This window comes from Lactuca serriola, chromosome 6, assembly GCF_051521515.1.
Source record: "Lactuca serriola cultivar US96UC23 chromosome 6, Lser_US96UC23_V15, whole genome shotgun sequence".
NCBI classification, from domain to species: Eukaryota; Viridiplantae; Streptophyta; class Magnoliopsida; order Asterales; family Asteraceae; genus Lactuca; species Lactuca serriola.
Genome location: NC_136413.1, coordinates 33,596,966 through 33,617,969, shown reverse-complemented (window position 1 = coordinate 33,617,969; position 21,004 = coordinate 33,596,966).

The window sequence follows — 21,004 nt, the reverse complement described above, 5'->3', positions numbered from 1 at the left end:
TGGAAAGGTGTCATCCGCTTCAGAAAATGGGGCAAGCTGGGCCCCATGTATATCGGACCTTTCAGGGTGGTAGCCCGGGTGGGCAATGTAGCATATTGGTTGGACCTTCCGGAAGAGCTTAGACAGATTCACAACACTTTTCATGTTTTACAGCTGTAGAAGTGCATAGCCGATGATTCGACCGTGGTTCCTTCGGAGGAAAAACAAGTGGATGACCGCCTGAACCACATCGAGAGGTTTGTAGCCATTCTCGATAGGAAAACGAAGGCTATGAGAAACAAGGAATTAGAACTGGTGACGGTGCAATGGCAGCACTGTAAGAGCTCGGAATGGACGTGGGAGCCAGAGAACGAGATAAGGGAGCATTACCCCGAGTTATTCCCAACAGTAGGAGCAGACTTCAAGGACGTTCAAGTCGGGGAGATTTGTAACATCAGGGATTTAACATGTATTATGTTGCTATGTATTCAAGTTATAATTATTTAAACTGTTGGGATTTTTAGGGCGGAGCGTACACTGGGTGTACAGGGTGTACGCACGACGTACATATACGAGAAGCAGAACGGGGAGCCCTCATGTATATGCAGGGCGTAGGTTGACCAGATGCAAACCCTAAATTTTAGGGTTTTCCCACTATTTAAACAACATAACCCTCCAAACCCTTATCCTCTTAGCCTCCCTTGTTCTCCCTGTGCCCAAATCGAACCCTAACTCCATTTGCATGCATCTTGAGCTTACCTTGAGCATTTTGGTGTTATTTTTGTGGTTTTGAAGAAGAAGGATCTTGAAGGAGGAGCAAGAGCTTGGAGAAGGCTTGTAGATCCAGAAGTGTGGCATCATTTCTGACCCATTAGAGGTATAAAGCTTTAAACTTGATCATTTTATGCTTAGATCTAGTTTTAGGGTGTTTTATGTCATATTTTGGTCCTATACTTGAAGTCCTTTGAGTTTTACAAGATTCTATCCAAATGAGTTGTCCTTTTTGGCTCTTGGAGGTGTTTAGAACCATAAAAATCAGATCTTGATGGTTAAGCCACAACCATGCAAGTGTTAGATGGTCACAAAGTGTGTTTAAGAACTTAAAACATGTCTTAACCTCCATCCATGCAAGCAAAGACATAAAGTTTGTAACTTTATGGTTTAGGACGTCTTAAAGGACCTAGATCTATGTTCTGGACGTTAGGACTTAATGGATTAAGTCAAAAGAAGGACTTAAGGGTGATTGGCAGGAACGTTGGGCGTACCCCCTAGTACGTTGTGCGTTCCGGGTCAGTTTCCCGCTTCTAGTGAAGGCCGGTATACACCGGGCGTATGTGCTAGGTACGCCGCGTGTACGCATACAGAGTGGTTGATGTGGGTTTTTGGGCCTTGAGTGATTGGGCCTGGATTTTTTGGGTCTCATGGCCCACTATGGAGTAAGGCCTTTGGGCCTAGGACTGGGATTTATTGTTTTGGGCCTTTTGGGACTTATTGAGATTTATTGGGCTTTAAAGTTTAACGTAATGAACTTGGGCCTTAAATTTATTATGGATTTGACCTTGGGGAAAAAGGCCCATTAGGGAAAGGACTAGGGAACCTTGCCTTGTGACATTGGTTAGAAGTTGGGCCAAAAGGGAGTCATACTTGGGCCCGATAACTAACTAAGGGACTTGCTATGCTTTAGAGAGAGGAGTCCCGAGCCATCCGAGGAGCACGATTTCAGCACACACAGTTGAGGTGAGTTACCTTCCCGGTAGAAGTGGGTCAAAGGCACCAATGCCGACCCACTAATTGTTGTTTATAGTAGAGATGATTGTCTTTATGATAATTTCTTGGTATGCCCCTATCTGTTGAGATTATGTGCTTGTATGTATGTTATTACGTTGTAGTGGTAGGGGTGAAGTAGGCTCCTTAACCGGTCGAAAGAGACCGAAGTGGTAGGCAGCACCCAAATATGCTAGGAAGTATGTGGTTTATGTGTATATATGCTAGGATATTATATGGTAGTGGTAGGGGTGAAATAGACCACATAACCAGTTGAAAGAGACCGAAGGGGTAGGCTAACACCCATATATGCTAGGGAGTTACCGGTTGAAAGAGACTGAAGGGGTTGTCTAGCACCGTGATATGCGAGGTAGTACCGATTAAAAGAGACCGAAGGGGTAGGCCAGCACCTGGATATGCTAGGCAGTATGTTTTTGTATGATATGTGGTATGATGGGGGAACTCACTAAGCTTCGTGTTTACGGTTTTCAGTTTTGGTTTCAGGTACGTCTTTTTTGTAAGGAAAGGAGCCGACATGATCGCAATGTATCACACTATGATTTCCGCATATGAGATCTTTGGGAGTTGTACTCTGATGTTGTTTCTTATGACATGTTTTGGATATTGATTTTGATTATGACATGTGTTAAGACTATTGATGTTTTTAGACTATTGGCTTTTATAATTACGCAATTAAAAATGAAAATTTTTGGTCATGAATATTTGGACGTTACATTATAATTTGTCGTGAAGAAGCTTAAATGTTGAAAGTATCTTTAAAGAGTAGCTGATGTCGAAGTCTCCAATGTTAAAGATGTAGTTTGTTGTCTATATTGAAGCTGTCACATTTCAATATATATTTTTATTTCAAGTAGCACTCTGTATATGTACTTAAATTTCGAAGTTTGTTGTCTTTTACTATTGAAGGAGCTTGAGTGAAAAATGAAAGAAGATGAGAGAGAAAATGATTTCAATATCTTCATATTCAGTTACAATTAACTAACAGAGCTATATACACCATATCATAAATAACTTCCTCTAACTAACAACTCTAACAAAATTCTAGATGAAATTACAATAATATCCTTTAATTATATAAACGGTAATTACAATCACTTGATAACGGAGATGTAGCTTGGATTCAACTTTATTATGAAGTACTCCGTTTAATGGCTTGGTGAAAACATTTGCTAATTGATCATCGATGTTTACATGAGACAATAAGATTAATCCTTCTTGTAAGTTTTCCGTTACAAAGTAACAATCTATCTTTATATGTTTAGTCCTCTTGTGGATAACCAGATTTGAAGCTATGTAAATAGTTGCTTGATTGACACACTTCATTGGAATATGAATAATATGATGAATATGAAGTTCATGGAATAATCTGCTCAACCATTTCAATTCTGAACATATTCTCCTCATAGACCAATATTCTGCTTCAGTAAAAGACAATGAAGCAATGAGTTTTTTTTAGATTTCCATGAAATGGGTGTATCTCCAAACATAATGAAGAAACCACCGAATAATATTCAATCAATAGGACATGCTACCCAGTCGGAATCACATTATGCATTTAGTGTGTAGTTTGGAGTGTTATTAAAAAATAAACCATGATTGTGTGTCCCTTTGAGATACTTTAAAGTATGTAGAGCAGCATCAAAGTGTTCTTGATATGGCTGTTGATAGAATGCACTTAGATATTGGACTAAGTAAGCAAAATCAGGTCTTGTATGAAGCAGAAAATTCAATTTTCCAATTAATTTATTGTACATAGTAGGATCTTTGAGTGGATTGGACATTTTTGGAAGAAGAAAAACTTTAGGTGGTAAAGAAGTGGAAAAAGAAGTATCATCTTTTATTGAATATAAGGCTAAAAATTCCAATATGAACTTGCTTTAGTGTACAATCATGACATCTGAAACAGGTCTGAATTCAAGTCCAAGAAAGAAATTGATATGTCCTAAATCCTTAATTTTGAATTGATCATCAAGAAAGACTTTGAACTTTGAAATTTCTTCAAGATTATCTATTGTGACAAGTATTTCATTTACATACACAACAACTATAACCATGGAGTCTTTTGTTTTCTTTAGAAAAAGAGAATAGTCATTATGACAATGTATATAGCCTCAAACTTTGAGAGCATCAGATAGTTTACAATATCATTGCCTTGATTCTTGTTTTAAGCCATATAAGTTTTTTTTTCAATCTGCATACAAGATAAGGAGAATCAACTTTAAAACTAGAATGAATTTTCATGTCAAAATTCTTCATGCAAGTCTTGATGAAAAAAAACATTGTTCACATCTAATAGTTGAATTGTCCATCCTTTCTTCATAGATAATGACACTATACATCTCATAGTATTGAACTTAACAACTGGTGAAAAAGTGTCATGATAATCAATCTCTTCCTGTTGAGTAAAACCTTTAAAAACTAAATAGACTTTGTGTTTTTCAATTGGTCCATCTGCTTTATATTTTACTTTGTAATCCCATCTACATGAGATGGGTTTCTTTCCTTAGGAAGTTTCATAATATCCCATGTGTTATTTGAAATAAGTGCTTGAAGTTCCTTGTTTATTATTGCTTCCTAGTTTTTATTGCCTTTAGCTTGATGATAAAAAGTTTGTTTAAGAATTTTTAATTTTGAATGAAAGGAAAAAGAATAATGAATACTGTGTGTACTGGAAGAAGTGAAGGTTTCATTTGGTATGCACATGTTAGTGAGAGTATGACAACAAAGATGACGAAAACCAACATGATTACATATGTAATCTTGAAATGTTGTTGGTGACTGATTTGTTCTGGTAGACCTTCTATTCTGAACAGGAGGTGGAGATTATGCTTGATCATGTGTAGGGGAATGATCATGAGAAGTCTCAGGGGTATAATGGGAATTTTCATTATTTGGAATCAAATGAGTTAGTTGTAAGATGGGAAAATAGATTTAAAGGATGTTTGATCATTGACTGAACAAGAAATAAATCCTCAAAGAAGACAACATCTCTTGTAAAATGAATTTGGTTGTTAATTAAATTCAAAACTTTATAAGCTTTTTGGCTACTAGGATATCCATTAAAACAAATGGAAAAGATTTGGACATGAACTTATCACTACCAATGGGTGAAGTAGCAATCAAGCAAAGACATCCAAATATCCTTAAATGTGACAAATTTGGTGTATGTCCCATGAAAATTTCATAAGGATGCATTTTAAGAGCTTTAGTGGGAATTCGGTTGATAAGATTAACAATAGTCTTTACACATTCATTCCAAAATGCAGTATGAGAACTAGATTAAATATATAGTGATATTCCAACTTCTAAAATGTGCTTGTGTTTTCTTTCAACAATGCCATTTTGTTGAGGTGTATGGGGAGTGGATTTTTGGTGAAGTATACCCATAGATTGAAAGTATTTTGTTCCTTCAAGACTTGATCTAAGATCAAAAGCATTGTCAGTTCTAATAATTTTGATAACTCTGTGAAACTGATATTTTACATAAGCAACAAATTTTTTGATCAAAGTAAAAGCATAACTCTTACATGAAAGCATATGAACCCAAGTATGTCAACTGTGATCATTTACAATGGTAAGAGAATACTTGATACCATCATGAGATAAGTGCTTGTAAGGACCCCCAACATCAATGTGTATATGATCAAAGGCATTTTCAGTGACATAAATGCTTTTAAGAAAATGATTTATGTGTTGTTTGGATTTGGAACAAATGTGACAAGACTCAATCGATGAAATATCAGATTTATTAACAAGAGAAAGCAATTGCAACTTGTTAATTGGAATATGACCAAATCTTTTATGCCATTTCATTGCAACTGATGAACAATTCATTACATTGAAACAAGAATTATTAAAAATAATGTAATAGAAAAAACAAAAGGAAAGACTCTTTTGTATTACATAATGATTAAAACATATATATATTTGATTATTTTTTTGCCAAAAGAGCCAAGGGTAACTTTATTCTTTATTGAAGGGTCCTACAATAGTCAGTCATTATCATTAAAGATGGAAAACGTTTGAAGTTGAGAAGTAATCCTGGGAATAGAAACAAAATTATATTTGAAAGAAGGAACATATAATACATTTTCAAGAATAAGAGATGCATGTAATGTCAGATTACCAACAAAAGAAATAGTGGTATCATTGCCATTCAGAACGATGAATTGAGTATGTGGAAGTTTAGACAAAGATGAGAAAATAGATTTGTTAGAAAAAATATGATCAGTTGCTCCTGAATCTACTATCCAAGACAAATGTGGATGTAATAATTCTGACGATTTGTAAACATTTACAGCAAAATGTTTAAAATCAAGAGTCGTACTTTCATTATGCATAGTCCCATCAGTAATAGGTGAATCATGAGGAATTGATAATGATGTAGATGCAAAGGAATTGCTTTGAATAAGTTGAAGCAATTGTTCATACTAATCTTAAGATATCATTAGAGATGAAGCATTAACCACATTTGAACACTAGATATTGGCTCTTCCTTCTTGGTTTTAGTAAATTTGAGGTTTGCAGTGTAACACCCGCAAATTCGAGCTAGGCAAATAAGTTATTATACGCCGTAATAATGACTTTTTATAGAAGATTATTTAGGATGAATAATCTTAACCAAGTTATAGTATGTGTGACAAGGATTCTACACATATAAAGAACGCTAAAATCTAACTTTGTATGAATAAATTATGCTTCTTCGAAGTTTTGTGATTAAACCAACACGACTCTACAAATTGTCAAAAGTAAATTTTTGATAAATTACTTTTTAGTCTAAGTGATCTAAATGAAATTTGTAGTAGTTGTTAAACCGAGTGTGTGAATATAGAGAGTGTCTATATCTGACTTCATTAGAGGAAGTTATGATTTTTCTAAGATTCAGCGTAACAATATACAACTCATATATCGAAATTTAGATTGGTTGATTTTTAGCCAAAACAATCGAAATGAGAATCGAAGATCTCATTAATAGAATGTTGTAAAACAAACTAATAGACACGCAAGGAAACCGACAAATAATATTGAGAATTACATGTTGATTAGTTGCAAATAATAGATCCAGTTATTATTATTATATTTACCAAGTTTTGTCCAGAAACCAGATCTATCATTCTCGATTAGATCTGACTATAAGAAAGGTAGAAGAAGAATGTCCTGTTATTGGACTAATTAACCACAAGACAGAAAATTAAAAACCGACCTGTTGATTGCTGATCTTGATCTTGAAGCAACTGCACAGATCAGACTCTTGACCTTAAAGGTTTTTACTTCACTTCTACTGGCTGTAAGCAACATAGTAAAACCCCAGGATTTAGTGCAGCTTGATCGATATTCCAACAACACTGGAAATCGACAAACACAAAGCGACTACTTGGAAACCAGAAGGAAAACCGCAGAGAGAGGGATAGAGCTTTCAGATTTCGTGAGCTGTGAATGCGGCTCCTAGGGAGCTATATTTATAGGTATTGTAACCCTAGAAGGCATCAAACGGCCTCCCATAGGCCGGCCCCAGAAACCCTAGGGCAACAGCTTGCTCTCCAAGCAAGTCATTTCCTGATCCTTCTAGAATACCCTGACTTGGCCTCCACAAAGTCAACGACGGTCAACCATTTACCGGATCGGTCAAAAATAAAAGCTCCTCAGCTCCCAGCGACTGATGCGTCGTGCAAAGTGCAAAGTGTGCCTAAATCGTGCCATTTCGTTCACTCGCGACGTCGACTAGTGCTAGGCTAGGCTAGGCGCGCGCGTGGGCTTGGCCCATTCATGTGATCCACTAAAGCCTTTGAAGGCTTACCAAGGGAATAGGCTTATAAAACCACAAAAGTTTCTTCCCCCCACCAATGTGGGATACAAAGGAAATTGCCAACTTGCAATTCCTTTATATATAAAGTTCCAACAATCCCCCACCAAGTTGGTAAGTTTCCTTTCACTCACACAGATGATGTCACTCGGGTGTCACGAAGATTAAACCCTAATTTAATGAGAACAAACAAGAAGAGACCGATTCAATTGTATCCTTATAGGTTTAAACCATGAACCTAAATGACCTCTCCGGTTTACCCCCACACATCACAAGTCATATTTGTGTTCTCCCTGAGCGCTATTATGGCCATGCGCTATAAATCATTTTCATGACCCTTTAGAAGATAAACCACTAATCTTTACTTGAGGCGGCACCACCTCTAGATCATATAGGCAAAATTTTACAACATCTTCGTTGCTTAGATGTCTCCAAAACTATGTTAAGAGTCGTAACTCAACCTCATTCTCGGCAATGACGTACTATCCTACCTCACATGGATCTATCATGAATGATAGTACCTTCTATCGTTAGTGATTTCGTTGTTACCCTTTAAACTTGAAAATTAGGAACACTAATGTCAAGTTGGGTTTCCATCACTAAACGATTCTATTGTGGTTTTAGACCCATGACTCTCGTGGTAGATGTAACCAAATCTCTCGTCAGAGGTTTGGTAAACGGATCTGCCAAGTTCCTACTTGTCTTGACATAGACAACCTTGATGGTACCACTTTTAATTAGTTGTCTCACAAAATTGTGTCGCAGACCTACATGTCTTGACTTCCCATTATATACCGCATTATATACTTTGGATAGTGTGGCCTCACTGTCATAGTACATGGGTATTGAAGGCATTAGAATATCCCACAAACGAATATCCATAAGTAGATCTTTAATCCACTCTGCCTCTTTGCCTGCTGCTGCTAAGGCAATTAGCTCTGCTTCCATCGTTGAATGAGCTATGCATGTCTATTTCTTGCTCGCCCAAGAAATAGCACCACCAGCTAGAGTATAAATCCAACCACTTGTTGATTTTGAATCACTAGTGTGATCAATCCAGCTGGCATCAGAATAACCTTCAAGTATTCCATTAGATGACGAATATGTCAACTCAAAAGTGCTTGTCCTTTTCAGGTATCCTAGTACTCTACCCACTGCCTTCTAGTGCTCCATCCCTGGATTAACAGTGTACTGACTCAATTTGCTTACAACGAATGCGATGTTAGGTCGCGTGCAGTGAGTAGCATACATCATACTTCCTACTGCACTAGCATATTCTAGTTGAGCCACTGCTCGACCAGAATTCACCTTCAGTTTTACACTTGAATCAAAAGGAGTATTGAATTCCTTAATGTTCAAATGTTGAAACTTTGTTAGAATTTTCTCTATGTAATGAGATTGACTCAGAGAAATCTAACCACCTGTCCTCTTCACCTTGATACCAAGAATAGTATCTACTTCTCCAAGATCTTTCATCTTAAAGTTCGAGGATAGGCATTTCTTCGTCTCAATAATACCCTCTAGGTGAGTGCCAATGATCAGCATATCATCAACATAAAGACATATAACTACTATATAATCAGATGTATATTTGGAATAAATACACATGTCAGCACTATTGTGCTGAAAACCAAATGCAGTCACTGTGGTGTCAAATCTCTCATGCTACTGTTTGGGAGCTTGCTTCAACCCATACAAAGATTTAACAAGTCTACATACTTTGTTTTCTTGTCCAGGTATTACGAAACCTTCGGGTTGCTCTAGGTAAATCTCCTCCTTGAGATAACCATTCAGAAAGGTTGTCTTCACATCCATTTGATGAATGTATAATCCTTTCAAAGCTGATATTGCTATGAGAGTTCTAATTGAACTAATTCTAGCAACTGGGGCATAGGTATCAAAGTAATCGATCCCTTCTCGCCGCCTATAACCCTTTTCAACCAATCTTGCTTTATAGGCAGATATGGATCCATCAGGATGATATTTCTTCTTGAATATCCATTTGGATCCTATGGGTCTTCTCCCCTTGGGTAGATCAGCTAACTCCCAAGTTCCATTACCCATAATTGAATCCATTTCTTCATTGATTGCTTCCTTCCACAGAGGAGCATCCCGAGACATCATGGCTTCTGTAAAGGTCTTAGGATCATCATCCAAATTAATTGAAAATATGACCTCTCTCGTCACTTTCTTTTGTGTTCCTTCGACGAAATAAGAGTAGAAATCATCTCCAAAGGTTTTCTCAATTCTAGCCCTAGTACTTCTCCTCGGTTCCTCCACAATGGGAGGAGGTGGGAGTATTTCTCGAGAGGTACTTGTAGGTGTTGTATGACTAGAGTTTTCTTCATCCCTAGAAAACTTGTCCTCAAAGAATTCCACATCTCTGGATTCCACAACAACACCTGAATCAATGTCCAGTAACCGGTAAGCCTTGCTATTTTGAGCATATCCAATAAATATACTCTTATTAGCTTGTGCTCCCAATTTGGTTCGCTTAGGATCGGGAGTCCGATAATAAGCAACACACCCCCATACTTTTAAACAGTCTAGGTTAGGCTTTCTACCTTTCCACAACTCATAAGGGCTTGTAGGAATCACACGACTAGTGATCCTATTATGAACATAACAAGCAGTCAATAGTGCTTCCCCCCACATATTGTTTGGTTGACCCGATTGGTTCAAAATACAGTTGACCATCTCATAAAGAGTTCAGTTCTTTCTTTCAGCCAAACCATTCTGTTGGGGAGTGTAAGGTGAAGTTCTCTCATGTTTGATTCCATTCTCTTCGCAGAATGCGTCAAACTCTTGGTTGAAATATTCTCCGCCTCTGTCCGAGCGAAGAATTTTGATGTGTCTTTCAAGTTGATTTTCGACCTCAGCCTTATATCGTTTAAATGCATCAAAAGCTTCATCTTTTGATCTCAACAAATAAACATGTAGATATCTACTGAAGTCATCACAAAATGTGATGAAATACCTTTTTCCTCCTCAAGTAAGGATTCCATTTAACTCACATATATCAGAATGAATCAACTCAAGTAATGATGTGTTTCTCTTAACTGATGGAAATGGTTTCTTAGTGAACTTTGATTTCACACATGTTTCACATTTTTCAAAATATTTTGTTTCATATGTTAACATACCTTTAGTTTTCATTTTATCAATGTTTTTAACATTAGTATGAGCTAAACGTTTATGCCATAAAGAAATTGAACAAACAATATAAATAGAAAAGTTCACTTCATTCACATTAGCAACGAGTCCATCAATTACATTATTACCAACACTCAACACACTAGCAACACTAGAAACACCACTCTCAACACTAGGACCACTCATATTACCCTCATCACTAAGACACAAGTGATACATCCCCGAAGTATTGTTCGCACTCCCAACATGTCTTCTGCCTTTAGTGATCACAATTTTGCCTCTCTCAAGCACCATCTTGAACCCACCCTTGTCAAACTTGTCTGCAGAAACCAAACCCTTCGAGATAGTAGGAACATGAAGAACATCTCGAAGAGCCACCCATTCACCACGTGTGAACTTCAACCGAACATCACTCATTCCTAGAACTTCAGCTCTGTGGCCATCAGCAAAGACGACAACCGTCCCATGTGGCATGGGGTGGTAGGTGCGAAAGCTCTCTCGATGCCCACAAACATGCACAGTGGCTCCAGTGTCCACGAACTAACCTCGAGCACAAATTGCTCGAGTAAGAGAGGAGATCATGAAAATCTCTCCAAGGTTCACACTAGGCACCATGTCAGTCACCTTCTCGACTGCGTGTATAACCGATACTGATTTGCGATCTTTGTATTCTCTCGCATAGTGCCCAATCTCTCTGCAGACGTGGCAAGGATCGACCCTTTTTGGCTTTGAGTTGGGATTCTGATGACCTGGTTTCTTGAATCTTTGTTTCTTGGGTCCAAAGTTCTTCTTGTTTTGTCCCCCAGATTTGCCTTTGTGGCTAGAACTCCCAGCTGACACTTGATGCACACTTTGTCCAACTTTACCTCGCTTGTCCCTGATGCGTGTTTCCTCCTCAATGCGGAGGTGTTTCATCAGATCATCCAAGGAGTAGTCCTCATATTTGTGCATCATTCTCTTAGAGAAATCATTCCACAAGGGTAGCAGTTTTGCGATGATCGCACCAACCTGAAAGAGTTCTGGAAGAGAGATAGAGAGTGCGTTCAACTTGTTGACCATGACTTGGAGTTCATGCACTTGCTCCATAATTGATTTTTCATCAACCATTTGAAACTCAAGGTACTTGTTAGTACCTTCCTCTTGTGCCTTGTACTTAAGTTCCAACGCATTCCATAGCTCTTTTGGATCTTTGACCGGTGAGTAAAGATCATAGAGCCGATCAGATAGGGAATTCTTGATGTGACCCACACAATTCCTCAGATTCTCTACGCAGAATCCTTTGCTTTTCCAGTTTTGTAATGACCGTTGGGTCCACAGATTCCCCCTCCTTGGGAATTGGATTATCAGGAATTGGTGCCAGTTTTGGGTCCAACACAAAGGAGAGCTTCAAGACATGAAGCATGAACTTGACCTTTTTAACCCAACGAGTGTAGTTCTGTCCATCGAATTGGTCAAGTTTGGCAAACTCTTGGTTCATGAAGTGGAGGCTAGCAGTAGTGTCCATTAGTCTGTTGATTGATCACAAATAAAGTATAAAAACCTTTAAGATTGTTGTTAAAACAAACTAATAGACGCGCAAGGAAATCGACAAATAATATTGAGAATTATATGTCGATTAGTTGCAAATAATAGATCCAATTATTATTATTATATTTACCAAGTTTCGTCCAGAAACCTGATCTATCCTTCTTGATTAGATCTGATTATAAGAAAGGAGAAGAAGACTGTCCTGTTATTGGACGAATTAACCACAAGACAGAAAAGTAAAAACCGACCTGTTGATTGCTGATCTTGATCTTGAAGCAACTTCACGGTTCAGACTCCTGTCCTTAAAGGTTTCTACTTCGCTTCTACTGGCTGTAAGCAACAGAGTAAAACCCCAAGATTTAATGCAGCTTGATCGATATTCCAACATCACTGGAAATCGACAAACACAAAGCGACTACTTGGAAACCAGAAGGAAAACCACAGAGAGAGGGAGAGAGCTTTCAGATTTCTTGAGCTGTGAATGCGGCTCCTAGGGAGCTGTATTTATAGGTATTGTAACCCTAGAAGGCATCAAATGAGCCCCTATAGGCCGGCCCCAGAAACCTTAGGGCGACAGCTTGCTCTCCAAGCAAGCCGTTTCCTGATCCTTCTAGAATACCCTGACTTGGCCTCCAAGAAGTCAACGGCGGTCAACCATTTACCAGATCGGTCAAATCGGCTTGACCCGAACTCGTCAAAAATAAAAGCTCCTCAGCTCCCAGCATCGGGCAAGCCGTTTCCTGATCCTTCTAGAATAACCTGACTTGGCCTCCATGAAGTCAACGACGGTCAACCATTTACCGGATCGGTCAAACCGGCTTGACCCGAACAGTGCAAAGTGCGCCTAAATCGCGCCATTTCGTGCACTCGCGGCGTCGGCTAGTGCTAGGCCAGGCTAGGCGCGCGCGTGGGCTTGGCCCATTCCTTTGATCCACTAAAGCCTTTGAAGGCTTACTAAGGGAATAGGCTTATAAACCCACAAAAGTTTCTTCCCCCACCAATGTGGGATACAAAGGAAATTGCCAACTTGCAATTTCTTTATATATAAAGTTCCAACATAGAAACCCGAAAATATAAAGACAGTCGAGAATAGACTTCGGACGAGAGAGTTATGAATTTTTAACGGACTTTAACAGTTTAAGCCTGTTAAAAATACAAATTTAAAAATTATATTATAATTAGCCGACAGATGCTAAACGAAAGTTGTAGATGTCGTTGATAGCTACAGGTGGATATAAAACCCGTCGAAAACACAGCTCGTATGAAAAAGTTATGAGCTGTCTAAGATTTTATAAAAATTAGCGCGCAATCGCACATATAGACAAGATGCGCGGTGCGCATCGACAAGCCACAAGATTAGGACATGTGGCACCGCCTATTAAGTGACACGTCACCCTGGCCGACCAGATACACGACGTGCAGGGCAAAGGATGCACGACGCGCACCCCGAATCAACCTATATTAACTTCCGATTTCAACTTATTTTTCTCACATCCTTCCTCTGAATCCTCTAGAGATCATTTCTATTGCTTACTCCCTATACTCTCTAGTTCCCGATCACTTTAGTGGTGCATGCGGTGTTAGATAGCTAGAGAATAAAAGCTCCCGGATCGAGATTTTCTCTACATAATTTCCCGATCTTCACTAGATTACTATCAGGTAAGCTACACTTATTTTTATTTAAGTGTAACGTTCTATTATAATCATAGTCATTATTATGAACCTATAATTAATATTTATTAGTGAGTCGAAGTCATTATACTGATTGATCTACATATAGGGATGATGTCTAGTATGGATTTAGTGATGTGTTTATAATTGGATTTCCATACAGTATACTCTATATACCAAATGGGCCCTACCTCCGATATGATCCTACCTGGTTGTCTCTTATCAGCTATAAATCAGTAGACATTGGGATTATTAAGGGATCTCGACTACTAATTAGTCATAAGAAATAATAAACTAAGACTTAGTGATAATTGAACCTAGGTCGCATCAAGGTAAAAGCCAAGTGCTAAAGCAGTAGAGTTCGTATTTTATGTTGTGTCATTTTGTAATGGGTAGGTTCGTACTTTGATATTGTCTTTACTTTGTGTGAGTCATGTTGCAATCTCGCACATTTTTGTTACCTTAAGTTTACAGCTTAGCTGTTGACTTGAGATGCCTTTCTAATATTCATGTAAGCCTATATAAAGGAATATTGGTTAGAAGAACGAGTAAGAGTTTAGCGTATATAATAGTCCTTTACCGTTGAATCAAATTATACTAACTTACTCGTTAATGAAAATGAAATCTTATTTACTTCATCTGTTCTTGTGAATCTTATCTTAGTTTGAATCGTGAATATAAAATTCCTTCAATTGGTATCAAAGTAGGAGATCATTTTAGCTTTTTTCAGATCTCAATTTTATCGTGTTTTTCTAGATCTATTCATTGAATTCTAGATATGTTCCACATTTTGCAAATCACTTTGCAAATTGATGTTTAATTCCTTGTTCGAGTCGTTTGATTCACTCTTTTTTCAAGTTCATTGATCTGATTCACATCTTATTTCATTAAAAATGTCAAAAGAGGATTCACACTCCGTCACATTCAATGTTCCAAGCAATATCGGTTCTACATTGAGAATTCTTATTTTGTTTCCTGAAGACTATAAAGTCTGGGTTCTTCACTTCGAAAATTATGTTCTAGGGATTGAACTTATGGATCTAGCACCTGTCAAGAAATTTCAAAAGGAATACACAAGTATTCCAAAATGAAAAAAGAAGTCTTAAATCAAGAAGATTTTGAATGTATCATTACTGTTGATAATTAAATTGATTCTGTAGAGAGAGTCAATTTGATTAGCAACCTGAAATCTTTGAGAATCATAAGGTTTGATCTTCCACATGATACTTTTCGTTTGGTTAGTTCTTGTCAAACTACAAAAGAAATATGGGATAGATTGAAAGAATTATATTCTGGAGATGTCGATCTCACTCATTCTCTGCAAACGTCACTTTTGTCTGAATTTGGATCTTTTGAGCAAAAGTCTAATGAAACTATTGAACAAAATGTCAATCAATTTAATCATCTTTTAACTCGTATGCTAAAACACAAATTAAAGAGAGAGGTCATTGAACAAAAGATCAGATTCATGAATAATATGAGATCATAATGGAAGTCAATTGTTTCTACTGTCAAAACAAACGAGCAATTCAAGAATTACTCTCTTCCACAAACTGTTGGTATATTGAAGTCTCATGAAGATGAAGTAATGAAGCAAGCAAAGTTACTTACAAGTCTTGGTTCATTGGCCTTGGTGACAAAAAGTGACAGTTCAAAGAAAAAGAAGACAAAGATTGTTGTGGAAGATTCTAAATCTGGTATCTCAGATGTAGAACTTACAAAAGAGGATAAAGTCCTGATGGTGACAAATCCAAAGAAATTCTTCAAAAAGAATTTTTCACATTTCAAAAACAAAAAAAAAAATGAATCTGCTGGAAACAATCACAAGAAAGGAAGTTCAAATTCAGAAAAATCCATAAATGAAAGTTTCAAAAACTTTAAAGAGATGATGAAAAGAAGGAGAAAAAGCTTCTTGGCGATTCAGGATTTGACTGCAACTAGTGTCATGGAAAGAATCATTTCGTAAAGGAATGCATGTTGCGAAAGCAGAATGAGAAGAAAGAAAAAGATAAGGATGAAGATTATTACATGAAGAAAATCGAAGAACTTTGCAAGAATTCAAGGAAACCAACATTGGTGGTGAATGAAGACAACAATGATGATGGAAACGTGGAAATATGGTCAACTAATTCGAAGGACCAACAATTTCGTAGACCAACTCATGGAGATTGCTTGATGGTGAAGGATGAAAAGAAGAGAGGAGGCAAATGTTTCATGGTCAAAAGCGTCGGTTCGGAAAGTCAAAGCTACTTCACAAATGAAGGAAATGTCTCAAATGCATTTTTTTCTACGAAAAAAGTGAAGGAGCATGTCACAGAGTGCGAAAAGGTAATTGATAAGGTACACTCAATTCTTAAATCTCTTTACATTCCCGTTTCTCATTTTGATTTTGAATTAACTGATTTACATGATACTGTTTCTGCTCTTAGTGATAGTTTAAAAAGAACTCTCATAAGAAATTCTAATCTTGAGGACAATCTTAGCAGGACTATATCTAAGAATGAAGAAAAACCTATGCGAATAGAAGCTTTGGAATTAGATCTTATTAGGTCTAAAGATGATGTAATACATCTTAAAAAGGATAATAGAATTGTACTGAAACAGAGAAATACCTTTTGTCTCATTGCAAAACGTCTTTACACTAGCATTACACAGTTGCATCTTGACTGTGAAATAGGAAAAAGTTTGCATAAAAGGATTTTACCTTTCTTAGAATTAAAAGAAGATGAAGTTGATGTTAAATGTTATAGGTGCGAAACAATGGTATCGTCAAATGAATATGTGAGTGATTCTTAAAAGGTTGGACTTGAGAGAATTGAAGAATACATTAAGTCCAAAGAAAATAAAAAGATGTTAAATCATGATTTAATTGAAAAGGACATAAAACAAATCAAACTCATTTCAGTTGAGAAATATAACTTATTGTGCAAGAAATTGAATTTAGAAGAAAATCTCAATTTTGAGAATATGTCTTAATTTGATGAAAGCGAAATGAGTGAAATATCAATTGTAGATGAAATTGATTGTTCATCTTTTGTTAATAATAATGAGCAACCAAAAATAAATTTGATTTTTGAAGATTCACTTGAGTTTGAACAATTTATTCAAAATGATGAAATGAAAAATGTAGAAATTTAAGCAACTATTTTTCCAAGAATTCAAAAAACTCCAAATCAAGTTTTTGTGAAAAAGGGACTGGACAAAAATCAAAGATCAGAATTAACTTCAATGGCTAATCTTGATAATGCAAAAGGTTGTGAATAGTTCTTTTGGTCCAAACCAATCGATAATGGTGTCGAGATGAAAGGCTTGTCTGAATTAACTTCATGGAAAGTCAAAGGGAAATATGTTTCAAAACAAGTGAACATTTTGAAATCTTCACAAAATGAAGCTGGACCAGGTGGAAAAAAGACTTTCCAACTAAAATTCAAAAGGAGAATGGAATGAAAAGCAATTCCAAATTTGTGAAATCTCAAAAAATTGTTGAGGAATTGAAAGAAAAAAGAAGAGCAATGAATGCAAGATATAAAAAGAATTTGATTAAAAGAAAACAATTGTGGAAGAAAAAGGAAATTGACAATAATGATTATCAATCCAAAATCAAAAATCAAAAGTTTGTTGGTGTGAAAAGATCTCCTAATCAAAATTTTAATTCATCCAATTTTCCAAAAAGTAGATCCATGTCATTAACAAAACCAAAGAACATTCAAAGGAAATATTTGAATAAGCGTGATGCTAATGTTGAAGCATATAAAGAAAACTAAAAGAAGGCAAAGAAATTTTTTGGAAAAATAGCAAAACAAAGAAAAGCATTTTCTAATCGAAAAACTTCTTTTGTTGAAATAAATGTTTGTGATAAGAAGATTCAAGTTTTTAAAATCAAAAAGGGGGTGAATAATACTATGATTAGAAAATCATTTTGGATTGATAAAACAAATTTTTTTTCCTTCTTTTTCTTCTAAATAAAAGTTCTCAGGGCCCAAGATGGTTTGGCTTCCTAAATCTGCTTAATTTTGTAGGTTATTCGTGACGAGTAGTTCGATTCCGAATGGTACATTGATAGTGGTTGTTCTCTTCATATGACTGGAAGTAAATCACAACTGAGAGAGTATCATACTTTGAAGGATTGTGGAAGAGTGAAGTGTGGGAATAATTCAACTGGAGAAATGAAAGGATAGAAAATGATACCAAATGGCAAATTTAGAATTTGTAAGATAGCCTATGTAGAATGATTACAACACAATCTAATCATTGTTTCTCAACTTGTTGAAGGTACAAGTCTTAAAGTTTCTTTTGATGAAGAAGTTTGATAAATTATAGAAAAAGTATCAAAGAAAACAATTTTGAAATAAAAAAGAAAAGGCGAAATGTATCCACTAGACTTGAATCCTATTCAAGGAAAACCTTATGCATGTCTGTTTGCGAAAGAATCATATGATGATAGTTGGTTGTGGAATAGGAGACTTTCACAATTTAACTTCAAATACATTAATAAAATCGTTCTCATAGATTTAATCAGAGGTCTACCTCTACTCAAATATGATAAATACTATTTGTGTGCTGATTGCGAACTCAGAAAGCAAAGCAAAAAAAGTCATTATTCGATCATGAATACCAAGATAATTGAACCACTGGAATTAATTCACATAGATATTTGTTGTCCATCATTGATTGAAAGCATTGGTGATAACAAATACATTTTAGTTATTGTTGATGATTTTTCTCATTTCACTTGGGTATTTTTTCTTAACAGAAACCATAAACCATGAAGAAAATGATTGATTTTATCAAGCAAGTTGAACTTCAATTGCGAAAGCCTGTTTTGAGGATACGAAGTGACAATGGAACAGAGTTTAAGAATCACCTCTTTGTTGAATTCTTAAATAACAAAGGAATCAGTCACAACTTTTATTCTCTGCATACTCCACAACATAATGGTGTAGTTGAAAGACAAAATTTGTTCCTTGTGTGAAGATGCGAGAACCATGTTATCTTTTGCAAAATTGCCATTATATTTTTGGGTTGATGCAATCACAATTGCTTGCTTTACTCAGAATTGTTCATATATCAACAAACGCTTTTTGATAACTCCTTATGTAATTCTGAATAATAGAAAGACAAATGTGAAATTCTTTCATATTTTTTGTTCTAGGTGTTTCATCTTTAACTCCAAAGAACATCGCAAAAAATTAGACATGAAAACAGATGAAGTGATATTTTTGGGATATTCTCTGAGCTCCAAAGCATATCGTGTTTTGAATAAGAAGTCAAAGAAAATAGAAGAAACATATATGTGAAATCAATTCAGAAAGAAGCTATTCAAATAGGAGAAATTTGTCCTCAATCTTGCAAGAAAACAATTTCTATTTCAAATCTTTATGAGGAATTTCTGAATTTATTTGATGAACCTGAAAAGGCAATTACTTCTGAAAATAAAACAACTGATAATCATGATGATGAATTGCTAAAATTGATTTATGAAACATTCCAAAATGTTCACACTTCAGAAAAAAATGTCAATTCTACTACTTGTCTTGTTGAGGGGGAGAGTAGAGAAAATTTTAATTCTTCAATAATTAAAAGTAATGCACAATCGTTTGAAAGAAATATTAGTGATTTTGTGCAGGGGAGAGTTTAATTCCAACTTCTCAAGAAGAAGAAATTTTACAAATAGAATCTGATTCTCAATGTTAACGAAATCAATGTTGACTTAAATCCTGATTATGATCTAAACTTTCCACATTTGACGAAATGGACTAGAGATCATTCACGAACTCAAGTCATTGGTGATACTTTTTCAGGGGTTTTGACTCGTTCAGAACAGAAATGGAAACATGCATATTTGAACGCTGATCAAGAAATTTGAATTTTTAATTATTTTGTATCTAAAATCGAACCTAAAACTGTTAAAATGGCTTTTGATCATGTAGATTGGGTAAACGCTATGAAAGACGTGCTGAATGAATTTGAGCGTAAAAGGTTTGGAGATTAATTCCAACTCTAGAAAATGCACGAGTTGTTGGTTTAAAGTGGGTATTTCGCAACAAAATGGAAAAAGAAGGTAATGTGATTAAGAATAAAGCATGACTTGTAGTCAATGGATATTGTTAAGAGGAAGAAATAGATTATGAAGAAACTTTTCCTCCTGTAGAAAGAATAAAGTCCGTTCGCATATTTTTGGCTTAGGCTGCTCACAAAAATTTTGAAGTATTTCAAATAGATGTGAAGTGTGCAATTATCAGCAGAGAACTGGAAGAAATTGTTGATGTTGAACAACCTCCAGGTTGCATAAATGAGAAATTTCCTGATTACTATTATGTGCTAGATAAAGCAGTATATGGACTGAAGCATGCTCCATGTGTACGGTATGAAACTCTGACTAAATTCTTAAAACAATCAAAATTTAAACAAGGTTCAGTATACCCTACCTTCATTCATAATAAATTAGGTAAACATTTAATGTTTGTTAAAATTCATGTTGATGACATCATTTTCGGTTCAACTAGTCCTGAATTGATTGTTGAATTTCGCGAATTGATGGAAACAAAATTTGAAATTATTGCTATGGTTTTAATTAAATTTTTCCTTGGATTAAATATTAGACATAGTTCAGAGAGCATATTCATAAATCAAGAAGCTTTCATGAAGTCTTTACTTACTAAGTTTGGCATGAATGGTGACTCAAAGGTTAAAGTTCCGATGTCGTTTGGAACACAACTCGCTCCTTCACTTGATAAACCTGCAACAGATCTGAAATTATACAGAAAAATGATTGGTTCTTTATTTTATCTAACATGTAGTCATCCTGACATTATGATTGCAGTTTGCTAGTTGTGGGATTTCAAGTGAATCCATGAGAACCACACATGATGGCCTTAAAGTACATTTTTAGATATCTTGGTAAGACTACTTGTCTTGGATTATGGTTTCCATCTAACTCTGGATTTTTTGTTCAGACATATTCTGATGTTGATGTCGGAGGTTGTGGTCTTGATCGCAAAAGTACATCTGGTGGATGTCAATTCTTGGATGGAAAATTGGTCAGCTGGAAATCAAAGAAACAAACCTGCGTATCTTTATCAATTG